General features: G+C 39.2%; 1 long non-coding RNA gene across 1 annotated transcript; it reads left to right on the top strand.

Moving 5' to 3' along the window:
- The first annotated feature begins 1746 nt into the window (after positions 1–1746).
- LOC132390741 (uncharacterized) lies at positions 1747–26444 on the top strand. The gene is made up of 3 exons (XR_009510997.1): positions 1747–1818; positions 23905–23988; positions 26316–26444. It is a non-coding gene; the product is annotated as an uncharacterized LOC132390741 (long non-coding RNA).
- Positions 26445–27124: the final 680 nt, after the last annotated feature.

Below are 27124 nucleotides of genomic sequence, written 5' to 3'. Positions count from 1 at the left end.
TGTAAAGTACAAGGGTGAGGTGGGACTGGAGAGATAAATTGAACACAGTAATCTTTGTAGGGAGGAAAACCTCATTGTCCTTTCAGTGGGCCTCACGCCAACTTTTTATGTTGTGTTACTGTTTTTCAGCAAATTCCCATTTCAGTATACCCCCTGCTATACAGGGTGTGTAAAGTGACAGAAGGTTTCAGGAGAAATTCCCGTCTCTCTAATCACCGCCTCCAAAACCTTGAGGTCTCTGAATTACCAGTTTCTAAAGGTAAGTTATTCAAGATCTTCCAGTCCTTGAGATCCCAATGAAATTAAATCAAGTACTTACATAATGTATTTGAATCCTGTTTATTTACCAGCAAATTGATCTTCAAATACCCATTTGCAAACAAATATGGAGTTTCTAATCAATATATCTATCAATCAGTGTCACTTCAAATTCCAGGAATTGGAATCAGTATAATTTCCCCACCAACCCAAACCTGAAATCTTTTCGAGTACTATGAATGTCCTATGCATGTCCAGCACTTTTCCAAATCTAGTTTTCCATATATCTCAGTCTCCCCTCCATTTGACTATTGCCACCCTCATTGTTAACCTTGCATTTTGAAGCTCTAGTTCCACCACCTTATCACAGACTGTCCAAGCTCTTTTGCCAAGGTCCAGAGTTACTTCATTCCAGTGAAGCATCTTCAATCTGAAACATTATCTTTGTTTCTCTTCCCAAAAATTTAATAGGCTCATCAGAGTCAGCTTCTTCCCACAAAGGATGTGCATATTTGGAATGAGCTGCGAAGTAACAGATAGGAGAGGTTTAGAGGGCTATGGGCTACCTCACTGGGTCATACAGTGGGTGGGAACAAGTTGGGCTGAAGGGCCTGTTTCCAGAGATAAATCTGCAACTCTGTACAACCTGACCTGCTGAGTCCACCATTTTCTATTTTATTCTAGAATTATAATCAGAAACAGAATCAGTTTTAATATCACTGGCATATGTTGTAAAAATTTGTTGTTTTGCAATGGTAATATAATATGTAATTTTTAAAAACTAAATGTAAAATTAGAAATATGTAAACAATTTAAATTAAATAAGTATTACAAAAAGAGAGCAAAAGAATTCCTCCAATTGATCTCCAATCCACCCCATCCCCCATTTTTCAGGCAATTCTGCAAACGTTTACTGTATTGGAGAAACTAAGTAAAAGTATATCCTTCATAAAGATATTGAAAGCAAAATGAATAGGACAGAAAAGGAGAAAATGTGGTTGAGCACAAACATCTTGCTATATCAGGCAGTCTGAATTGCTCATTACCATGCTCAAAGCTTGAAGTGCTAAATCAGCACAAGCAAGAACATAGGAAAGTATGGCACTGGAATAGGTTCTTCAGCCCACAAAATCTGTAAGTATGGACATAAGTATGATGTCCAATTCAACTAAATGTTTTCTACCTGTGTGTGATTCATAACCTTCTATTCAATGCATATCCATGTGTGCAACAGCACCTTAAAAAACACTATCGCATCTACTTCCACCACAACCCCTAGCAGCCTGTTCCAGGCAACTAGCACACTCTTTTGTAAAAAAAAAATTCCCCTAAATATCTCCTTTAAACTTTACCCCCTCACCTTAAATGTATGTCCTCTAGGTATTGATTTTTCTACCCTGGGAAAAAGTTCTGATTGTGATTGACTATGCCTTGCATAATCTTATACATTTCTATCAGATCTCTCCTCTGCCTTTGTCGCTCAATAGAAAAAAATCCAAGTTCATCGAACTTCTCCTCATAGTTCAAAACAACACACAAAATGTTGGAGGAACTCGTCAGGTCAGTCAGTATCTATGGAAATGAATAAACAGTCGATGTTTCAGGCAGAGATCCTTCTTCAGGACTCTGGATTCCTGTATCTGCAGAATCTCTTGTGTTTGTCATTATAGATCCTTCTAATCCAGGTAGCATCCTGGTAAACCTCTTCTGCATTATTTCCAAAGCCTTGACACCCTTCCTATAATGGGGCAATCAGATTTACGCACAGTACTCCAAGTGCAACCTGACCAAAGTTTTATATAGCTAAGATATAAGATATCAATAAATTAGAGAGAGTGCAGAGACGATTTACTAGGATGTTACCTGGGTTTCAGCACTTAAGTTACAGAGAAAGGTTGAACAAGTTAGGTCTCTATTCATTGGAGCGTAGAAGGTTGAGGGGGGATTTGATTGAGGTATTTAAAATTTTGAGAGGGATAGATAGAGTTGACGTGAATAGGCTGTTTCCATTGAGAGTAGGGGAAGTTCAAACGAGAGGACATGATTTGAGAGTTAGGGGGCAGAAGTTTAAGGGAAACAGGAGGGGGTATTTCTTTACTCAGAGAGTGATAGCTGTGTGGAATGAGCTTCCTGTAGAAGTAGTAGAGGCCAGTTCAGTTGTGTCATTTAAGGTAAAATTGGATAGGTATATGGACAGGAAAGGAGTGGAAGGTAATGGGCTGAGTGCGGGTAGGTGGGACTAGGTGAGATTAAGAGTTGGGCACGGACTAGGAGGGCCGAGATGGCCTGTTTCCGTGCTGTGATTGTTATATGGTTAACTATAACATGACCCACACTCAGTGCCCCTGACCAATGAAGGCAAGCATGCCATATACCTTCTTTTCCACCCTTTCTACTTGTGTGGTCACTTTCAGTGAGCTATGAACTTGAATCACAAGATCACTTTACATGTTGAATGCTATTAAGGATCCTGCTATTAACTGTAGACTCTCTCCTTACATTAGACTTCCCATTAGCTAGAATTAAAGTCCACCTGCCTTTTCTCCACCCATCAATGTGCATTAAATTTTCAAACAAGAAACAAATGCATTCAGAATTAAGAATTTTATCAGTTATGAACACATTAAAATATCTAGTTGTGTTGTCTAGCTGCATTTGCTATCTTTCACATGACTGATTCTCATTGCAAAAAGAACATAAAAGATAGTGTCATCTTTAAATAACTTTTACCATGTTTCCTTCTTAGAGTAATACAGTACAAAAGCAACTGGCTACATACAGAGTAAGATCACTAAAAATTATGACTTTACTAAATTGAATAGGATTGCTCCTTATTATATTATGCAAGAATAAGTGAACAATTTGATCTTACTTTCTGATCAAGAAGACTATTGAATCTATCATGTCCATACTTATCATGTAATTCAGCTTTATGTAATTGTGCATTTGTTCCTTTGGTAAATAGGCAAGCTTCAGCCATTCTTTTAAGAATCTGTTAATGATTTTATTCTATACAATGCACAAGGGAAATATTTTTCCTCGGTCAGCAGGGTTTCATACAGAGAAGGAGGTCTCCACTGAAAGTTGTTAGCAATTCTGCATTTCTAAAAAGGTTGCTGTGAGAGAATCAAAATAACAGAAAAGTGCTGTATCTTTAACATTGCCCAATGTAGAGAATAAATTAATAGATTTATTTTGTATGAAACTAAAGACAAATGGGCTAAAGATCAAGAACTAAATAATGGAGCACAATTAGGAGCTAATAAAGCGTGGCCTCATCTCATTAGTTCAAAAGCTCAGAATGCACTAGTGCCACATTTTAGCCTGAGCCTTTCATACTCTGAACAATTCATAATGTTTCTGACACTTTAAGACTGTGCAACCCCAACCACCCTGAGACTTCTTGTATAAACTGAGTTACTTCTTATAATCCATTTGAATTGAGCATATGGAAGTCTGTAAGCTAAGTGGATGTTGAAATGGGATCCATATTGGTATTCTGAAAATTTGTTCCTTTAATTTTCAGGGAATGAATCGGTGACAGTAGTTGTTAAGTTTGTGGCACATATTTCATAGCTGTTTTGCTCTTTATTTTTTTATGAAGTTGCTTGTTTAAATGCTTCCTATACTAAGCAAAAAATATTTAGTGGGAGCTGAGTCTTTTCTGTTATCAAACTCAGCTTCCTAGCATTACTTCTTTGTATGCTATAACCATTTGATGTACCCCTTTGGCTGCATCCTTGTTCTTTCAGAGTGTCAAGAAGACAGGAAGTAAGCAAGACACAATTTTTGGCATTTAATGGGATTATTTATGAGCTGCCATTTTAAGCCACAGCTTTGTGGTAGCCACTTTGATATAAACACATGGGAAAAATCTGCAAACAATCTCAACAATGCTTCAAAAATACGTAGAAAAGAACTACTTCATAACAGGGATAGTACAGCATGCACTGTTCAATTTGAACTAGCAGGTCTCCGTTGTCTTTGCTAAGATTAGTCTAATTCTGAATTTATGCTAAAGAGATTATGTACTGTCATGCCAAGAGAATATGAAGAAAAAAATGTTTTTTTAGGAACTTCTCAGTGATTTTGTCTCTGGTTTCCTTTGAACTAAAAAATGCCTTTACTTTTTCATGACATCAATAAAATCAAACTAATGTCTTGCCCAAAAGACTGCCGTAGCCCATCTTTGGATTGAAAACAACCACATTTGCTTCCAAGTCTGTCTCATCCCAAAGGAAGTCTCTGCTGAGTACGTCCTTACATTTTTCTCTTTCTGTCTTTGTCTCCTTGTCTGTATCTCTCTGTCTCTCCCTCTCCACGACTACCTACCACTTTGAAGGTTGCCTGTGGCATTTCCTTTACCCACCATTGGTTGCATGTCAGTTTAATAATGAGACTCAGAACTTCATGTCAGGGGCTTCTCAGTGACGACTAATCTGCAAAAGGAATAGTCTATTGTGTTTTCTGCAGTTGCCACATTTTATCTTTCCTTACATATAATTTGTAATCCAAAACCTCAATAGTTGCAATAGGTATCGCATAACTAATCTGCTTCAGAACTTGCTTTTTTATTTTGGGCAGCTCCAAGACCATAAGATATAGGAGCAGAAGTAGGCTATTCGGCCCATCGAGTCAACTCTGCCATTCATCATGGCTGATCTAATTCTTCCAGTCATCCCAACTCCCCTGCCTTCTCCCCATACCCTTTGATGCCCTGGCTAATCAGGAACCTATTTATCAATGTGTTACGTATTCAGGCAACAATAAATATATGAGATAGGTAAGGGTTTATATAACAAATAACACGTTTATTAAACACTGAAAACAACCCCCCCCAAAAGTAAACAAACACTAACGTAACCGGAAATCAGCTGCTGTACGGCAGCTCAAACAGTTCTTAAAGCGATGTTGCAAAAACAGTTCTTTAAAGTAGTATTGCCAAAAGTTCAAAATGCTCACAGTCCATTTAAGGGAGAGTCTTTTTAAGACGATTTAAATTCTCTTTCACGTCGTTTTCCTTCGATCCCCCAACGTCGAACTTTTCCCACGAAGAATTTACGAAACGAAACGGTTTAAATGCACTGACCTTTCCTTTATCACACTGTCCTCAATCTTCTGCTATCCCACAGAGATTAACACGAGAACAGTCAACGAATTCCTTCCAAATAAGGATTAAACAAAGGTCGAACCCGTTTCACCGTCGAAAATCGATTCTCCTCGATCTTTAACTCCCGAACTCCGATCTTCACTCTCCACTGATTCTCAAACTAGAAGTATTGTAAAGAGCATGCTGGCAATGACCTTTTAAACTTTAGGCATTTGATAAAACTTCATCTTTCAACTAAACTGCGTCATCACATTAAATCACGCAGTGGCATGAAGTCAACATGGCAAATCCAGCCATGAACTGCCCCTCCTCACAGGGTGGGGTCTTCCTCTTATAACCTATATAAAAAAACCTGTCACATGATCTCAACTGGCAGGAAAATGACGTCACTCCACCATCACAAGACCATTACCTCAAGTCCAGTATAGCTTCAACCCCAGTCACGTGACAAGGGTACCACTGTCATGTCACAAGTACATAACACAATGTCTTAAATGTTCTCAATGACTTGGCCTCCAAAGCCACTTGTGGCACCAAATTCCACAGAATTACCACCGTCTGACGAAAATAATTTCTCTGCATCTCTGTTCTAAATCGAAGTCCTTCAATCCTGAAGACATGCCCTCTTATCCTAGACTCCCCTACCATGGGAAATAACTTTACTGTATCTGATCTGTTCGGGCTTTTTAACATTTGGAATATTTCTATGAGATCCCCCCTCATTCTCCTGAGCTCCAGGGAATACATACCAAGAGCTGCCAGACGTTCCTCATACAGTAACCCTTTCATTCCTGGAATCATTCTCAAATGCCAATGTGCTCTAAAGGTCCCCAGAATCTTCTGTATGGCTGTTCCAATGCTGGCAAAGATTGTTTTGTCTCTATTATAGCTAATGTTGCACCGTTATTCAAGAAAGGCTCCAAGAATAAGCAACAAAATTACGGGCCAGTGAGTAAATTATTGTAAGGTATTCTAATGGACAGGATATATAAGTACAGTATTTGGATAGACAAGATCTGATTAGGGATAGTCAGCATGGCTTTGTGCGTGATCGGTTGTGTCTAACCAATCTTTTCAAGCAGGTTACCAAAAAATTTAATGAGAGAAAGGCAGTAAATATTTTCTCCATGTACTTTAGCAAAGCCTTTGACAAAGTCCCACATGGGAAGCTGGCCCATAAGGTTCAATTGAAAGATGGAATTTAATGCAGACTAGTGTGAGATATTGCACTTTGGGAGGACAAACCAGGATCAGACTTGCACGGTGAATTGGAGTGCCATAGAGCAAAGGTATTTTGGAATACAGATCCATAATTCCTTGAAAAGTGATGCCACAGGTAGACTGGATCGTAAAGAGAGTTTTTGGCATATTGTCCTTCATAAATAAGTGCAGGAGATAGGATGTTATATTGAAGTTGTATAAGACATTGGTGAGGCCAGATTTAGAGTATTGTGTACCCTATCTGCAGGAAAGACATAATAAGATTGAAAGAGTATTGAGAAATTTTACAACAATGGTGTTGGAACTCGAGGACCTGAGTTACAAGGAAAGGTTAAATAGGTTAGGATTTTATTCCCTGGAGCATAGAAGAATGAGGGGAAATTTGTTTTGAGATATACACAATTACGAGGGGTATAGATAGGGTAAATGCAAATCATTTTTTTTCACTGATACTGAGTGAGAGAAGAACTAAAAGTCATGGGTTAAGGGTGAAAGGTAAAATATTTAAGGGGAACCTGAGGGGGAACTTTACTCAGAGAGTGGTTTAAGAGTGCAAATACTGCTAGTGGAAGTGGTGGGTGGAGATTTGACTGCAATATTTTAGAGAAGTTTAGATAGGTACTGTACATAATTGAGAGGTATATGAAGGGCTTTGGTACAGGTGTGGATGAATGGGATTAGGCAGAACAACAACTCAGCATGGACTAGATGGATTGAAGGACCTGTTTCTGTGCTGTTGTGCTCTAAGACTCTATTTCTTAGGGACTGTAAACATTCTTAGAGGATGGGTTGAAAGGTTGTTCTCATTTAGTGGGTAGAGCGCAATATGTTTTGTTCATAATGTGTAAACATCTGAATCTTGCTGCGGGTACTAATTTCTTCCTTTTGTTGGTGCTGCTCAACAACTCTGAGTTCCATTTATTCTTCCTGAATTACATTCATGAATTTAATCCAGTGCATTTTTGTGCTTCTTCGTCTTTATCATCTCTGTGAAGGTGGCTGCTTCTGGACTGGCGTTTAAATAATCTGAAGGGCTTTGTGGAGGATTATGCATTGGTCATAGCCACATCAGTTTCTGATTTTTAAAGTGCCCAGTGCAATAAGAAAGGAAGCATGTGCTTACACAAGCCATTAGAATAGCCTCACTGGTATGAAAGCAGATAAACTCAGGTAAGGACAGAATCAGGCTGTGTTATAGAGAGAGAAAAGAAGGCAGACTTGTTCATGGAGCAGAAGTGGTCTGGAACATTGGTCTGGCTCTGTTCCCTTATAGGGACAGAGACAGAAAATATGGAAAGGAACCTGTTTCTTGGGTCTGAAACCAAGAGACAAGCTGTTATTGGAGTATAAAAGTTGCATTGTTTGCTGTGTAACCAAAACTATGTAGTCAGCTTTGAACTTGCTATTTGCTATGTATGTATCCAATTTAGTAGGAGAATGAAATCTTAAGAATGTAGAAGACAATGGTGTGTTAATGAGAAGTAGCTAAGAGTTGTAGATTAGAACATGATTAAGTCAATGAGTAGAAACAGTAGTGGCAGATGTACTTGTGATACGCAACTATAAACCGATTGGATATGCTAATGCAACTAAACCAGGAGATTGCTATAAAAATGCTATGTACAAGGATTGGTGGGCAATCAGCGACTAGCTCAATGACGGTCTCAGCTTTGATTTGCAAATTAAAGTTTAACCCTTCTTGAAGAATCTTCTGCGTCTCCTGGTTGTTTGTGGGGCATGAGAAACCACGACACTGTCTACTCTTATCTTTTATAAGACCACCAGTTCTCATAGCTATCTTGACTATATCTCTTCCCATCCTGACTCCTGTAAAAATGCTATTCCCTTTTCTCATTTCCTTCTCTGCCACATCTGTTTCCAGGGTGAGGCTTTCCTTTCCAAGACATCAGAGATGTCCTTCTTCTTCGAAGAATGAGATCTCCCTTCTTCCACCATTAGTGCTGCCCTCAGCCACATTTCCTCTTTTTCCCAGACATCTATGCTCACCCCATCTTCCCGCTGCCTTAGCAGGGATAGAGTTCCTTTTGACCTCATCTACCACCCCATAAACCTCAATACTTTGTTCTCTGCAATTTCTGCCATCTTCAATGAAACCCTAGCACCAAACATATCTTTACCTCCCAAACACTCTCTGGTTTCCACAAGGATTGTTCTCTCTGTATTTCCCTTGTTCATTCATCCCTCCCCACTAATCTCTTCCTGGCACTTGGCCCTGCAAAAGGAAGAAGTGCTATTTACCTTCTCCCTCAGCTCCAGTCAGGGATCCAGACAGTCCTTCCAGGTGAGGCAACACTTCACCAGCGAATCTGTTGGGTTCATCTTCTGTATCTGATGCTTCCGGTACAGCCTCCTCATCACTGGAGACACCCGATATAGATTGGGAGACCGCTTCGTCAGGCACCTCAGCTCTGTCTGCAAAAAGCAGAATTTCTCATTGGCCAACCATTTCAATTCCTATCACCGTTCCTTTTCCAACATGCCAGTCTGTGGCCACCTCTTCTGCCATGATGAGACCACTTTCAGGTTGGAACAGCAATAGCTCAATGTACCCTCCAACCTGAAGGCATGAACATCAATTTCTCCAGCTTCCCGTAATTTTTCCTTCTGCTTTCCATTTTCTTCATTTCCCCCACTCTGGCCTCTTACCTCTTCTCCTCACTTGTCTTTTAATTCCCCTCCTCCTTCCCTTTCTTCCATGATCCACTCTCCTGTCCTATCAGAGTCCTTCTTCTTCAGCCCTTTGCCTTTTCCACTTATCACCTATTAGCTTCTTACTTTATTCCCTCCTCCCCCACCCACCTGGCTTCATCTATCACCTTCTCATTTGTCCTCTTTTCTCTCTCCCCCATCCCCCAACTTTTTATTTTGGCATCTTTCCACTTCCTTTCCAATCCTAAAGTAGGGTCTTGGCCCGAAATATCAACTGTTTATTTATTTCCATAGATGCTGCCTGACCTGCTGAGTTCCTCCAGCGTTTTATGTGTGTTACTCTGAAACCAATGGATCCGTCTTATTCCTGTTTGGTGGAGAAAAATTCACTTACATATTTTATTGAATATTGTACTCTAAAATGGTTTAATGTTTCTATTTATGACTCATTATACAAATTTACTGAGCACAATGTGCTGCTTTCTTTATTGCCAAACCAGGATTCTGTGTTTGTCCAAGACGATACATAGTGCCCTGAAGGATTAAATACGCACATGGAAAGGAAATAACATAATAATGGAACCAAATCCTTTCCTGAGTTAGTTAAAAGTAACAGACACAAAGTGCTGGAGGAACTAAGCAGTTCAGACAGCATCTGCGGAGAGGAATAAACAGGTAACATTTAAAGCTGAGCTCCTCATGGTGAACTTCTGGTCTTCTTAGTCTTTATATTCTATTTAAATTTTATATAACATGCTTACAATATCATTCAAATATGAAGGAGATTCGGCTCAGATGATGCATAGCTGTTATCACTTTGAAGACATGGGTTGTCTTTTCAACTGAGGTTGTTCAGTTGCTTCAGCGATTTGCTTATCCATTTTGGATTCACTGACAGCAGATGGTATTTTGAGTGCTTTGAAGGAGGATATGTTCTTTATGATGCTTTGCAATGTTGTGATTGTACATATATTTGTGGCAGTCAAATGTGATAAGGAAATGCTTACTTGTTCTGTTCAATGAGATCTGTGGCCTGAGCTATTATGATGTAGACCAGAATGTCGGTGTTTCTTTGAATGTTGCTTATATTCTATTTTTCATTGCTTTAACATGAAATAAGTGGTTTATTTTGATGGCTCGGCCTGTACCCATTGGAGTTTAGAAGAATGAAGGGAGGTCTTTTTGAAATTTATCAAATATTGAAAGGCGTCGGTAGACTGTATGAGGAAAGGATATTTCCTGTAGTGGTGGAGTCTAGAAGCAAGTTCAAGTTTAATTGCCATTCAACCATACTTGAATACCCATGTATACAGCTAAACAAAACAGTGTTACACTGGTGCCAAAATATAAACCATACTGCCAACAGTCATACACAGCACAGAGGGCACATAGCACATAAAAGACAGTCATAAAAAAAATCACATAAAAAAATAGTCCAAGTCCCTGAGTCCATGTATGTTGTAGCAGTCTGCGGTCAAGCACAATGCATCTTGTCTTTTACAGAGTGAACACTGGAGGACAGCACCAACTCCATTCAGTATGCCCTGACACACCCCTTCCGACACTCCAGTTGAGTGCTCCGACTCTGACGCCTCCCTAGGGCAGTGGCAAACAGGCAACACAGCAGCTCGAGGCCTAGTCTAGTCCTCGCTGCAACTGAGGCCAAGCAGTTCACCCGCTGCTCGCCAGTAAACCAGTGAATCTGACTTGCAGCCTCCCACATTATCAAAATCCAACAGGAAAAGCGACTAAGACTATCACTCACTATTAGACTGCACACCGCTTTTGCGTACCAACTCCTCAGATGACTCTCTGACGCAGGCCACACCAACTCCAGCTTCTTCAGTTGTTCCAATGAGCAACTCACTGATGGGGAAGACCCGTATTTTTTCTTAATGTCCAGCAAGGTCTTGTGATCATAAAAAATACTTTTAAAGAAAAGACGATACCACCTTTGATTGGCTCTTTAGAAGCCGCTGCATCCAACCTCACGCATTCTTACCAGACCAGAGGGCACAGCCTCAGAATACAAGGATGTCCCTTTAGAACAGAGTTAAGAAGGAATTTCTTTAGCAAGAAGATGATATATATGTGGAATTCACTGACAGATGATTGTGGAGGCAAAGTCATTGGGTATATTTAAAGAAAAGGTTAATAGGTTTTTGAATAATCAGGGTGTCAAATGCAAAAGTTATGGGGTAAGGACAGGAAAATGGGGTTGAGAGGGATAATAAATCAACCATAATGGAATGACAGAGATGTCTCGAATACATGCAAGAACTAACTAAATCAAAACGAGTGTAGCTGGCAGCATTTCCATCACTGAGTGGTATTCTTCTGTAGTTTTGTAAAAAGCAATAAACTCCTTGATGCACCATCAATAACTCTTGGAGACATGAGGTGAGATATAGGCTTTTATTGGCTAGAAGAAAGAACAAGCAGCAATTGACCACTACACTGGAGACTGAGGCCGGGGCGGAGTCCCCAATCGCCTTTATATTAGGGTCCATGGGAGGAGCCACGGTCAGGGGGAGGAGCCACAGGAGCAGTCAGCGGGGGCGTGTCCAGACAGGTATATGTAGTTCACCACATTCCTTTCTCCCATAATTTGCCTTTTGTATGAACAAAATGATTTTATTGCATTCTTTGATGATTGGACAGCGAAGTGTGATTTTGTGAGGTGTTAATCCTAAATAATTAGCAAACTTCCTGAAGTCAGTGTTGTTGAATAGTAGTCCGTTATCCATCCTCGCTATTTCTGTAATATTTTTAAAAAACTGAAATTTGTCAAAAAATGCAACCAGGATATAGTTCTGTGAAAGCCTCATGTTAACCCATGGTTCATTGGAAAACTCTGATATTTGTATTGATCCATGAAAATCTGAAATCAACACTGCTTCACACACTGGACATGAGATAATTTTACATTCAGCAAAGCAACCTAACCTTGCATCCTCAAACACAAAAGCCCATCTGCTCCTCTGCAACCTAGTGGAATCTGTTGTAGGCACTGTGTATACCATCACTACAATACAAAGAGCTGATACAGTGCCAAAGCTAAGGGTATCAAAGCCAACTGAGATTGTTTCAAGTGTTGTGAAGATTTCTGTGATTTGTGTTGAAATTTTCTTCAGAGCAGTCAAAGGTGTAGTACAACTATGCAGTAGTATTGTTGCCAATGACTTTGCCTAATATCTATATGTTTTTTTATTTATTTTCATTTTAAAAATTCATAGATTCACTATACCAGGGGTCCCCAACTTTTTTTATGCCCATGAGCCTTAGCATTAACTGAGGGGTCTGTGGACCCCAGGTTGGAAACCCCTGCACTAAACAGATCAAACAATTACTTAACTCTTTATTTTCACAACCTTAAATAATACTCATGAAGTATTTAGTTACATAACTCATTCACAGCTTCCAAGTTACTTGTGTTTAGATATTACCACCCAGAAAGAGAATCAGGTTTATTATCACTGATAAGTGACATGAAATTTGATGTCTTGCAATACATATATTAATTCAACCATCAGTTCCTTAATTATCAAAGTGACTGTTTATGCTTTTGCAATCCAACAGACTATCCCTTCCACCAGATGCCAGTCCCAAACCATCCTTAGCCCCGATTACTTTCAAATCTCTTAGTATCTCTCCTTTCAGTTAGTCCTGACAAAGGGTCTTGGCCCGAAACGTCAACAGCGCTTCTTCCTATAGATGCTGCCTGGCCTGCTGTGTTCCACCAGCATTTTGTGTGTGTTGTTTGAATTTCCAGCATCTGTAGATTTCCTCGTGTTTGAACCATCCTTATTTACCTGTTCTGTGCCCAGGGTCAGCTGTGTGCTAGTACCATTCTGCTTTCTCACATTGATGCTGACCAAACGTTGACCACGTAGCTTTTCCTCACTGTGCTTTTTGTACTGGGATCCCAACCTCTTTATCTCTGTCTAGCTGGGAGAGTTCCTCCCAGATCTGTTGGGATAGTTGACCTCTCTGACTGCTACAATACCTTGGCATTTCTTTGCTGACCTGGAGTAGGATGACAGTAATAAATGTTAAAGATTTGTTCACTCTTTATGTTGATAGATACATCTAGAACAACCAATAGAGCTATGAATTGCAAAATGTCACTTCTACCTGTGATTGAGTGTTTTGGAAATTGGGGTGAATAATAAATATGTGCATTGGATCATCAAAACAGTTGTTGCACAGCCTTGAAGAACCCCAGCTGTAATTGAGCAGGAGCAGAAATGGAAATCCATGCAGATGATTTTTTGACTACCAAGATAAATAAAAATGGAAATAGACTGAGGAAATCCCTTCCAATTTGACGGTGAGGGACAATGCATCTTAGTTGAAAGGTATAATTAATCATGACAAAAACTGGAATCAGATTAAGAAGAATAAAGTGGAGAGTTCTAATGAAGTCACAAATCATGAATGACTTTGATAAAATCAATTTCCATGTTGTAATAAGTGCAGGATCTACACTAGATCAACACAAGCATAGAATTCAGGGAATACAATCTCATATTTGAGAGGCAATGGTACATCATTGGACTATAGAAATGGGGAGATGGAGGTTGGTGGGCTAGGTTTGGTGGAGTCATTTGGGAGTTGAGTAGCTTCTTTTTGGGGGGATAGGTAAAGATGGGAAACACTGAGGGTTGAGGATGAAGAGGATGCTACCTGTCTGAAGGGAACTGTCAATATGGAGACCAGGAAAGGAATTTGTGTGCTTAGCAGATCTGGAAATTGGGTACTGGGAGCAGAAGATGGAACTTAAAGGGAAGATGAGCCTGGGGAAAACAAAAGGGGAGACTGGTAAAGTTTAGCCCCAGTGGAAATGGCAAAGGCAACTGAACATATGATCTCAATCTCCATGATAGAAGTTCACAAGTTCAACTGGCATCATTAGAGGTGATGTGGCAAAGGTTTTCAAAAGGCAATTTGTGTTGAAGGTAACTTGTGCAATATCTTTCAATTTCAGGTTTATATTGCCAAAACTATATGAGGTATCAACAACTAAACTAAGTTGAAATAAGCTGGATTGAAAGGAGTCCTTTGATGGCTTCCTTCATTCCAGCTCTCCCTGCTGATCTAGGACTTCTCACAGTTATACTATTTAGTATGTCAAACTATATTTACACCAGTTATGTCAGTATTTGGGAGACTCATATAAAACATCTGTTTTGATGATAGATTTTGTATGACATGAGCTTGGATAAGCATCTATCCATGTATTGCAAAAAAGGTGGACAAATTGAAGTCTGATAGAAACAAATGATAAATCAGATCTCTGCCTTGACTGATTAGAAGAAAAGCTGTGATTTATTATATCTTATTTTGCTTTGTTTAAGGATAAAAGTTCTGATTCTAGAGATCTGTGGGCAATTCTAAAGCGTGTGTGAACATTCTGAAGAGCAGCTGAATGTCATGGTACAGTTTAGCACTAATGACACAGGTAGAAAGAGGAATGAGATCCTGTAGAGCGAATTTGGGAAAACAGGTAGAAGTTTAAAAAAGCAGGACCTCAAGGGTCATAATCTCAGGACTACTCCCTGTCCCATGGGTAGCATGGGTAACAATAAGAAAGCAGGACAGATGAATGTGTGGCTGAAGACCTGAGCAGGAGAGAAGACTTTGCGTATTTGGATCAATGGGACCAGATGAGATCTGTAGAAGAAAGGCAGGTTACAACTAACCAACACCATTACTTCTTCAGGAGGCTAAAGAAATCTGGTTCGAACCACAGGTGACTTTGGGTGGGTTCTGCTTGCTGTTTTGTGATGTTTTCTCAGCTCTGCGCTGAACTGAGGCTATGGCTTGCTCCAGCTGCTCCGGGCTTTGTGCCTGTGGACTCCCTTTTGTTCTGAATGCCATTTGCTTACTTTTATTGTTTGTATGATTTGTTCTCTTTGCACATTGTGTGTTTAACAGTCTTCCTTTTTTTAATGGGTTCTTTTGGGTTTATTTGTTTTGTGGCTGCCTGTAAGGAGATGAATCGTAAGGTTGTATGTTTTATAATTTATACATTAATAATAAAAGTACTTTGAACTTTGAAATTTGGCGTGCCCTTTAGCCCCTCACCAATTTTTATTGATGCACCATAGGAAACATTCTTCCTAGATGCATCACCACTTGGTATGCAAATGCTCTGTTCGAGAATGCAAGAAACCGCAGGGCATTATGGACACAGATCAGTATGTCGTGAAAACCAGCCTCCTTTCCATGGACTCTGCCTATACTTCTCACCACCTTGACAATGCAGCCAACATAGCCCCACCCACCCGAGACATTTTGCCTTCTCTCCCCTCACATCAGGCAGTAGGTGTAAAAAACTTGAAAGAATGTACCACCAGGTATAATGACAGATTCTGTCCCACTGTTATAAGACTATTGAATGGTGTATAGTACAATACTATGGACTCTTGACCTCTCAATTCGCTTTGTAATGATCTTGCACTTTCTTCTCTGTCTGCACTGCACTTTCCCTGTAAATGTAAGACGTTATTCTGCATTCTGTTATTGCTTTACCTTGTACTACCTCAGTGCACTGATGTAATACTGTAAGACCATAAGGCCATTTAGCCCATTGAATATGTTCTGCCATTCCATCATGGCAGATTTATTATCCCTCTCAACGCCATTCTCTTGCCTTTTCCCCATAACTGTGACACTCTTACTAACTAAGAACCTATCGACTTCCACGTTAAATATACCCAATGACTTGGCCTCCACAGTCGTCTGTGGCAATGAATTGCACAAATTCACCACCCTCTGACTAAAGAAGTTCCTCTTTATCTCTGCTCTAAAGAGACATTATTCTATTTTGATGCTGTGCTCTCTGGTCTTAGACTTTTCTCACTATAGGGAACATCCTCTCCACGTTCACTATATCTAGACCTTTCAGTATCTTATAGGTTTCAATGAGATCACTCCTCATTCTTCTAAACTCCAGCAAGTACAAGCCCAGAGCCATCAAGCGCTGCTCATGAAGTGATTAGTATTTTCACTGCATCTTTTTTCACTGCATCTTGGTACATGTGACAATGACAAACCAATTTACCAAATGAGTAAATTGCTCCGTCTTTGATGGTATGTAGCTTGTAGAGAGTTGTTAGTTCTGCACTGATACAACACACTTCAGAATTGTACCTAGAAGATAGGTGCAAAGAGTTAAACGCATCCTAAATCTCTGATCTGTTCTTATAGTCACAATATTTGTGTGGCTGGTCCAGTTGAGTATCTGGTTGATAATCCCTAGGGTATTGAAGGTGGGGGACTTGATGATGATCATGCCATTGAATGTAAAGGGTAAGTGGTTAGATACTCTGTTGTTGGAAGTGTCATTGCCTGGCATTTTGATGGTGCAAGTCTGACCTTCACTAAATATTGTCTGGGTCTTACTCCATGCAGGCATGGGTGGTAGATTTTCTAGGAGCAATGCAAATTGAATTAAGCATTGTGCAATCATCAGCCACCACCTCCATTTCTGACCTTATGATGCAAGGCAGGTAATTGATGAAGGGAGTTGGATATATGATACTGCCCTGAGGAAGTTCTGCAGCAACGATTCAGGGGGAATGAGATGACAACAACCACAACCACCGTCTTTTGTGCAAGGCATGACTCCAGCCATTCAGTTGTTTTGCCTTCGATACCTGTTCACTTCAATTTTCTCAGAATATATTGATGCTACATTGGATCAAATAATGTCTTGATATCACAGTCAGTTTCTTTCACCTCACCCCTGGAATTCAGCTATTGATCTCTCTTTGGATTGGATTAATGTATTAGCTGAGCTGACTTTTCTTCAGCATTGGGAAACAGGTTATCAGTGAGTTAGTGCCGCTTAATAACCCCATTGATTGCAGTTTCCAAGACTTTTCTGGTGACTGAGTATAGACTAATTGGCCTGCAATTATTAGGATTGAATTTGTCTTGTTTTTTTTTGTGAACAGTAGATACTTGGATGATTTTCCACATTGTTAGCTTGATGTCAATGTTGTAACTCTTGCGGAACAGCGTGACTCGAGATCTGCTTAGTTTTGAGTGCAGGTCTTCAGTGCTACAATGTGACTTTGTTTGCTCCAAAGTCCTTTCCTGGATCCAGTGTTATGACTGGTTTATGTAATGGTGGGATCTCAGAGGGAAACTGAAATTGGTCAACAACTTGGCACTTGTTTCTGAGCATTGGCAGTGAATCCCTTGGCCCTTTCTTTCTTCCCATCAGTGAAGATGGAGATGATCTTAGAGATCCTACCTCCTTTTAGCTGTTTACTTATCCATCATTTTTCACAACTGGATATGCTAGGAAGCATAAGAGGTGCTGCAGATGCTGAAAATCTTGAGCAACAAGCACAAAATTCTGGAGTGACTCAACAGGTCAGTCAGCATCCATGGCCGGAAGTGCACAGTTGACATTTTGGGCCTTCATCAGGACAGTAAAGGGGCAGAGCCAGAAAAGGTGAGGAGGATGAGGAGGGCCACAAGCTGACAGGAAAGGGTATGAGCCTAGATATGCTAGGTCTATGTAGCCTTAATTTGATGCTTCCATTCTTGAATTCCCTAGCTCTCTCTATTGCATGCTGTTTGCAAGCAAGACATCTGTATCTTATATTTGTAAATACAAACCCACATAAAGAAATACATTCTGAAAAGACTTGCATTATAAAAAGTTTTGTTTAGACTTGGAGTTGCTGAAAAACTTTACAGTCAATGCAAAAACCATTCTATAGATCTTGCAGTTTCAACAATGTGCAGTATTTACAGGTTATAGCATATTATAATTCTGGCTGAACTTTGAATAAAGACTTCGAGGCGCATGGATTAGAACTTGTTTTTGTCAGATAATCAAAATGCCAAAATGACCTAAGTGCCATCTACTGTCAGCATTAAGCAATACAGGAAGAACTGTAGAAAGTGCTGTTTTGCAATTGCCAATGCTGGTAAGAAGTAGCATTGGATTTATAAAATATATATGTTGATATTCTGTTCATTTTTAATGTCAAGTAGTTTAAGGTCATCCCATTGATACAGTTTACCCTAATTTATGCAATATTTAATTATACTATATATATCTGTAAATTAATTATTATGGTTTAACATGGTGCATTGTTAATTTCCACATCAACCCTTTCCTGTCGTCTTGCTGAACATCCTGCGCACTCAGCTTTGCAAACTCATAGTGCAGCCTGATTGACAGAAAACTACCACCAATCAAATTTTTTTGTTTAGATCATTCTAGAAATTTATTTTAACTTAAGGGCTGCACACACTGGTGCGACAGTTAGTCATGCTGCTGCAGCATTTGAATAATCTGGGAGAAGCCTAAACCCAGTCCTGTCTCTGTGCAAATTGCAATTTCTCCCTCTGACTGTGCGGGTTTTCTCCAGGTCCTGCGGTTCCTCCCCATTCTGTAGATATGTTGTGAGACTAACTGGCAGCTGTAAATTGCCCCAATGTAATTATTTTGCATGAGAATTGGAGTATGTTTATGGACATATGAGAGAGAATGGGTTATGGAGAAGTAAGTACACAAAAGAAACTAATACAATTGAGCAGAGCACCAGGATAGTTCAGTGGGCAATATACACTCAGTGGTCACTTTATTAGGTGTATGTACATGATGTTCTACTGCAGTAGACCATCCGCTTCAAGGTTCAACGTGATGTGTGTTCAGAGATGCTCCTTTGCACACTACTGTTGCAACACGTGGTTACTTAAGTTACTCTTGCCTTCATGTCAGCTTGAACTAGTCTGGCCATTCTCCTCTGAACTCTCTCATTAACAAGGCACTTTGCCCAAGAACTGCTGCTCATTGGATTTTTTTTTTTGTTTATTGCACCCTTTTCTCTAAACTCCAGAGACTGGTGTGCCTGGAACTCCTGGGAGATGAGCAGTTTCAGAGATAATCAAACTATCCAGTCTGGTATCAACAATTATTCTATGGTCCAAGTCATTTAGATGACATTTCTTCCACATTCTCATGTCCTGTGTGAACAACAACTGAACCTCTTGACCGTGTCTGTGTGCTTTTATGCTGATTGACTGATTAGATACTTGCACTAATAAGCAGGTGTTCAGATGTATCTAATAAAGTGGCCACTATGATTCAGAATAAGCCCCAGCCTGAACAAATAGGAAGCCAACTGGCAAAAATTATGTGACGCTTTGAAGTTCAAGTATGCGAGCCCTGTTTCTGAAGCCACAGGTAAACTTCTGTTTCTCATCTGCTGAAAATTGGATTGAATTAAAGTCAGTCAGAGTTTTGCTTGAGAAGGTTGATCCATATGGGAAGCTGAAGGTCTAGACGTTTCTGCGCTTGAATTGCAAAATGTTAGCAGGCAAGTCATTAGGACAACAAATGGTGTACTGGCCTTCCTTCAAAAATCAAACAGTTTATAAATAAATTTGAGTTTCTAGTCAGAATTAGATTTATCTATAAATTTGATACTGTACATGTTGCGGAAGTTGTTTTATGGCAGCAGTACAGTGCAATACATTAAAAATTACTATAAGTTACAATAAAATATACAGTATAAGGAAAAAATAAGTAGTGCAAAAATAGAGAAAATAGTGAGGCAGTGTTTATGGGTTCATGGACCATACAGTAATCTTATGGCAGACCAGAAGAAGCTGTTCCTAAAATGTTAAGTATGTGTCATCAGGCTCATGTACCTCCTCTATGATGGTAGTAATGAGAAGAGGCCATGTCCTAGGTGGTAAAAGTTCTTAATGATTGATGCCAGCTTCTTGAGGTATCACTTTTTGGTTCTCAATGCTGGGGAGGCTAGTGCCCATGACGGAGCTGGCTGAGTTTACAACCCTCTGCAGCTTTTTCTGATCCTGTGCAGAGGCCCCTCCATACTAGACGGTGATGCAACCAGTTATAATGCTGTCCACCACACACCTGTAGAAATTTGCTACAGTCATTGGTAACATACCAAATCTACTCAAACTCCTGCATGCCTTCTTCAAAATTACATCAATATGTTGGGTTTAGAATAGATCTTCAGAGATGTTGACATCCAGCAACTTGAAGCTGCTCACCTTTTCCGCTGCTGATCCTTCAATGAGGACTGGTGTGTGTTCTCCTGACTTCCCTTTCCTGAAGCCCATTATCAGATCCTTGGTCTTACTGATGCTGAGTGCAAGGTTGTTGTTGTGATGCCACTCAACCAACCAGTCTATTTAACTCCTATACACTTCCTCGTCACCATCTGAGGTGTGATTGTACAAGTACATGTATGCATTCGTGTAATGGAAAAGGAATATAAAATTAGATAAGCAGCATTCGCACAAGAAACTTAAATTCAACACAATTTTTACAATAAAGAACATAGTTAAAACAACAGAAAGCAATGTCCCCTCTAATGAAATTGATAAAAGTGGTTTATAATGCTGTTAAACAGGGGTAGTGTTCATGGTTGTGCAAGTTGGTTCAAGAATTGAATAGTTGAAGGAACTGTTCTTAAACCTGGTGGTGTGGGATTTCTGTACCTCCTATCTGATGGTAGCTGTGAAAAGATAGCATGGCCCAGATAACAGGAATCCTTTATGATGGATTTTGCATTCTTGAGGCAATATCTATTATTGCAAGAGAGCTGGGGTTAGGAAAAATAAAAAGCTGTTACATTGGCACTAGTGAGGCCATACTTGGTGTATTATACATAGTTTTCTTCCCCTTATTTAAGAAATCTATATTCATTAGAGTTTAGAAGAATGAGTTGTAATCTTATTGATATATATAAAATCCTTGGCATTATAGAGTAATGTCAAGGTGTTTCTAATAGTGAGCGGATCTCTAATGAGGGAACACAATTACAAGATTAGTTGGGGTGTGTATCACTATAAATTCTGGGATGTAGTATCACCACACCTCTTGCAGAGGATGTTGAGACTGCAGTCCTGGGAATTCAGTTCACGGCCACATTTCTGACTTGTTACAACCCACGTTACAAACAGTTAACAGGAACAGAACCCTACCATAACCTGTATATTTTTAAATGTAAACTTATGTATCTACTTGACATTCAAAAAAAATCATTATATGTTACGACAATATACTCACCATATTTTAATGAAATTATCGTACCCTTTGATTATTTAGTGTTTCTTGGCATATATTTATAGTCCTTTAGATAATACCCATTGAGTTTGCTCTGCCATTCCATTATGGCCGATTTATTTTAATTCTCAAACCCATTCTCCTGCCTTCTTCCTGTAATCTTTGAGGCCCTTACCATTCAAGAACCTATCAACCTCCGCTTTAAATGTACTCAGTGACTTGGCCTGCACAGCTGTCCGTGGCAATGAACTCCATAGATTCTACGCATTCTGGCTAAAGAAATTCCTCCTCATCTCTGTTCTAAATGGACATTTTTCTATTCTGAGGTTGTACCCTCTGGTCTTAGACTCTCTCAGCTCTTGGAAACATCCTCTTCATTTCCACTCCATCTAGGCCTTTCAATATTTGATAGGTTTCAGTGAGATTCTCCTCATTCCTCTAAACTCCGATGAGTACAGGCCGAGAGCCATCAAATGCTTCTCATATTGTACATTAACCCTTTCATTTCCATGAACTACCTTTGGGCCCTCTCCATTGAGAGCGCATCCTTTCTTAGATAAGGGGCACAAATGTGCTCACATTATTCCATGTGCAATCTGTCCAATGTCTTACACTAGGAGCAAACTTGCCAAAGGGTTGTCCTGAACTCTGAAGAATTAATTAGGTCTCAGTTCATGTGAGGTGCACCCAGTTCCTGATCATCTATTTGGTTTCTTTCCTGCCTCTTTCAGCCACTGGATAGTTTGATTTGGTGAGTTAATACTGTGCTATGTGGGGTATTGTTTACAAGATGCTTTGTGCTGCTGCCTCTGTATGAAGGCAAAATGTCATTTGTTTCAAATAGTGTTCACCTTTAATGATTCAAAGACATATTTATGGTAGGAAGTGCAGTTCTCTAATGAATGCGAGGATGGATGTTCCTGTAATTAATATTGCGAATCATGCTGATTTATATGAGCCTGTCTCTTTAGTGGACAGGATGAAAGAGTAAGGAAACAGGAGTGAAATGTAACAAACATTTTGTGTCTGTCAGAGATTTTACAGGTTGTAACTGGCAGAAGAAATAAGGGCAAGCTAGATGATATTAATGTATTTGAATTTTCAGCAGGCTTTTGAAAGGAGCCACACAAAAGCTTATTAAAGAAAGTTCAAGGGAACGATGGTTTCAAGGGTAATACACTAACTGGATAGAAGCTTGGTTAATAGACAGAAAAAAAGTGGAAGGTTGCAATGAATGGGGTACTGCAGGAAGCAATGCTGATTTCCTAGTCATTCACAATCTGTACCTTGTAGGAAGAAAATATAATATCTTTAAATACATTGATGTTGCAAAGCTAGGTGGCAGTGTCTGCTGTGTGGAGGATGATGTAGAGCAGTTTCAGGGTGACATGAATACCAAGTAAAGATATCATAATATAATTATGAAGAATTCCTATTAAGACCACAGCTGGATTATTGTGTACATGTCTGAATTCCTAGAATCGGGAAGGAGATACTTGTGGTATAGGGATAAAGTTTCACCAAGATGATTTAATGGAGGGGTGGGATGGATTTTTTTTCTTGTGAGGAGAGCTGAGGTCTATTTGGCCTTTAGAGGAATGAAAGGTGTATTCATTGAAATTCAGTATGTTCAAGTCATATGTAAATAGATCTTGAGGTATTGAAAGGAATGAAGAGATATCAGGAAAGTCCTGATGAAGCAAAGATGAGCCATGATCTTACTGAAGAGCAGAGTGGCACAAGGGTTCAAGTAGCTTACTTCTGTTCCTGTTCTCACATTTTCTTGATTTTTCTGATATATTGCTAGTTATAGCCTCAAAGAACTGACTGATTTATCAAAACTGATCTACCTTTCAAAAATCTAAGCTAAGTTTTAAGTTACCTTTTAAGTGCCCCGTTGTTATCACATTTTTTATTATTTGAATCTAGCAATGTCCTGGCTATTGGTGTCAATCTAACTGCTTTGTGGCTTCCTGTTTGTCTCTCCCTTCATTCTTAAATAGTAGAATTTACCTTCGTTACCTTTTAATCTAACAGAACCAATCTAGAATCTAAGTATTTTTGGATGATGATAACCAGAGCATTTGCTGTCCATCTTTTTCACAACCTTGGGATTCAGGTGATTAGATCAAGGATTTATTGGCTTTCTACAAGACCTTTCTCTTTTAAAGTATTTTTTTTAGCTCCTCATTCATGCTAGACTGTTTGCTCAGTATTTTCAGGCGAGACAGATCGGTTTAATTTTTATTCTATTTCCTTATACTGCCATATAATTTCTTCCTTTTCTCTCTGTAAGGCACCCACATGAACTTTTCTAATCTTTTACCTTTCCACATATTTCTCCTTTGTTTGTCTTCTTTCTGTTTTACTGAATTCTGATTTTTTTTCAAACTGTCAGGTTTCTGGCAATATTGTTAGCCCCTCCTCTGATCTAATTATTTCTTCTTCTTCCCTGCCTTCTTCAAGATTCAAAATTGTTTAATGTCATTTCCTGTACACAAGTATAAAGGAGAACCAAGTAATTCCTTTCCTTCTTTCTCTTTCGCCTGCTCTATGTTTTGGAATCCGGGGTAAGATGCCACCTGGGTTCTGAGGTAACAGAGAGGAAATGCAAATCTTTTCACACATGTGACAGAGCAGGAGGTGGGTGACAAACCAGGTAGGTCAATGCTTGGGTGTACTCCTTTTGTTTCTGCACATTCCCAATGCATGGACTGAATCGATGTTCCTAATACATTCCCAAATGCTGTTTCTCCTGTTTCTCTCTCCCTCCATCCTTAAATTGTAGAGTTACGCATGCTATTTTTTAATATGTAGGAACTAAAATCAAAGCCCACAAAGGGATATCCTATTATTGTAGGTTCAATATGGTCCTGCTAGATGCTTTGGGATCCTTCAGGAAGCTGAAGTGTTAACAAGATGCCTTTTGATCATTTTTTTGTTATCCTTCAGTGTAGGTTCTAGGGGCTTTAAAATAAATAGATTGTTTTCCAGCCATAAACATGAGGTATTATTCCCAGTGACCAGTGACTATGAAATTAGCTCATTAGTTCAAAGCTTTGCATAATATGAAAACTGTCAAGAATTTATACAGCCCTTCACTTACTGCCCTACCCACAATTCAGCATCCATTACGGAAAGAAATCCCTGTGGCAAGCACTGGTGTCCATGTCTGGATTTCCAGTGTAAGCTGCAGAGGAGTCTGTGCTGAGATTTCAAAATCATTTGTGTTTCTGGATTATTTTCACAGACATGATTCACCAGAATTAGAAACAGATTGACTCTGTTTCTGTGAGCTTAGAGTCACTGTGCCCAATGATGTCTCAATTACTCCAGTCACTGTGTTCCAACAATGGAAGCAGACTTGTAAAGGATTAACCTGCTTCCCACCAATAACAAAATCACAAACATACCTAAAAAAGTGCAGTCATAATTCTTCAGAAATACTAATTGTAAAATGCACATCTAATTTTTTTATTGCAGTTTGATTAATTTTCCTGGTAATGTCAATCTATTTGTACACTACCAAGGGCCACATCCATAAGACCATAAGATATAGTAGAATTAGGCAACTTGTCCCATTGAGTGTGATCCGCCATTTCATCATGGCTGATCTAATTTTCCTCTCAGCCCCAATCTCCTGCCCTCTCTCAATATCCCTTCATGCCCTGACTTGTCAAGAATCTATCAAACTCTGCCTTAAATGTACATAAAGACTTGGCCTCCACTGCTGCCTGTGGGAAAGAATTTCACAGATTCACCACTCTCTGGCTAAAGAAATTCCTCCTCATCTCCGTTGTAAAGGACGCCCCTCTGTTCTGAGGCTGTGTCCTCTGGTCTTAGACTCTCCCACCATAGGACACATCCTCTTCACATCCACTCTATCAAGGCCTTTCAATAGGTTTCAATACCATTCAATAGGTGTCAATGAGATCACCCCTCATTCTGAATTCTAGTGAATACTGGTTCAGAGCCTTCAAATGCTCTTCATATGACAAGCCATTCAACCCTGGAATCAAATGTCAATCTTCTGGAATATATTTTATTATATGTTAACTTATTTGTGATAATATCACATTATGTGTTGTGTATGATTTATAAGTACTCTGTTGTGCAATTTGGTCCGGGGTTACCTTTTCACATTTGGCGGTATATGTGTATACAGTTGAATGAAAATAAACCTGAACTTGAGCTTAAATCCAGTCAGTGGCTTTTTTTTTACCACAAATCCATGGGGAGTGTCCATTTGAATTTCTGGAGTAATTTGAAGCAACTTGAAAATCATTCTGATTATGTAGTTTTTGAAGAACGCCATTTTGCAAAGTTTATTGCTGAAATTAGAATCAGAATCAGGTTTAATACCACTGGCATATGTTGTGAAGTATGTTGTTTTGCAGTAGTGGTACATTGCAATACATAATAAAAGAACTATAAATTGCAATAGATATATATATAATAAATTTAAAATAAATGCAGGTTGAATACCCCTTATCCAAAATACTTGGGCCTGGTAGTGTTTAATATTTCAGATTTTGGAATATTAGCATCTATGTTAGAACCCAAGTCTAAACATAAATAATATTTTAGTAATTTTGTACATGAAACAATAACGTATACATTGAACCATCAGAAAGGTAAGCTATCACTATCTCAGCCAGCCAGGTGGACATTCGTTGGCTGTTTGGCATCGCCATCATTCCTGAATCTGAATTTATGGGCTACCAGTAAGCAGTCTTTTACATTTTAACAGTAAAAGTTGTTACAGATTGTTAATAAAATGAAAATAGAATGTGTGCAGGGCAGGGTATCAAATGCAGCACAGCAGCATCCGGAGAATACCTGAATCAGCTGCTGAACAATGACAAGCAATGATCGATAGACAATTGAAATCTTAATTGTTTACTTTATGCAGTATTTTCTATTTTTCATTAACTGTTCATTACTTGCAGCACAGAACTTTAACAGTTTGTTCTTCTGTTTCTTCAGGTCATAGATCCTCTGTCAGATGCTTCACACACGCCACTCTCAAGGTCTTTCAGTAACTTGACTTTCTGAATCAGAATCAGGTTTATTATCACCAGCATGTGTCATGAAATTTGTTAACTTAGTAGCAGCAGTTGAATGCAATACATAATATAGAAGAAGAAGAAAAAAAATAATAAAATAATAATAATTAATTGATTAATTACAGTATGCATACATTGAACAGGTTAAAAATCGTGCAAAAAACAGAAACAATATTTATTTTAAAAGTGAGATGGTGTTCAAGGATTCAATATCCATTTAAGAATCGGATGGCAGAGGGGAAGAAGGAGTTCCTGAATTGCTGAGTGTGTGTCTTCAGGCTTCTGTACCTCCTACCTGATGTTAACAGTGAGAAAAGGGCATGTCCTGTGTGCTGGAGGTCCTTAATAATGGATACTGCCTTTCTGAGACACCGCTCCTTGAAGATGTCCTGGGTACTTTCTAGGCTAGTACCCAAGGTAGAGCTGACTAAATTTATGACCATCTGCAGCTTCTTTTTGGTCCTGTGCTTGAGCCCCTCCATACCAGACAATGATGCAGCCTCTCTCCATGGTAAACCTATAGAAGTTTTTGAGTGTATTTGTTGACATACCAAATCTCTTCAAACTCCTAATGAACTATAGTCGCTATCTTGCCTTCTTTATAACTGCATTGATATGTTGGGACCAGGTTAGGTCCCCAGAGATCTTGACATCCAGGAACTTGAAACTGCTCACTCTCTCCACTTCTGATCCTTCTATGAGGATTGGTATGTGTTCCTTCGTCTTACC

This window comes from Hypanus sabinus, chromosome 3, assembly GCF_030144855.1.
Source record: "Hypanus sabinus isolate sHypSab1 chromosome 3, sHypSab1.hap1, whole genome shotgun sequence".
Lineage (NCBI taxonomy): Eukaryota > Metazoa > Chordata > Chondrichthyes > Myliobatiformes > Dasyatidae > Hypanus > Hypanus sabinus.
This window is presented reverse-complemented; position numbering and strand designations above follow the sequence as displayed.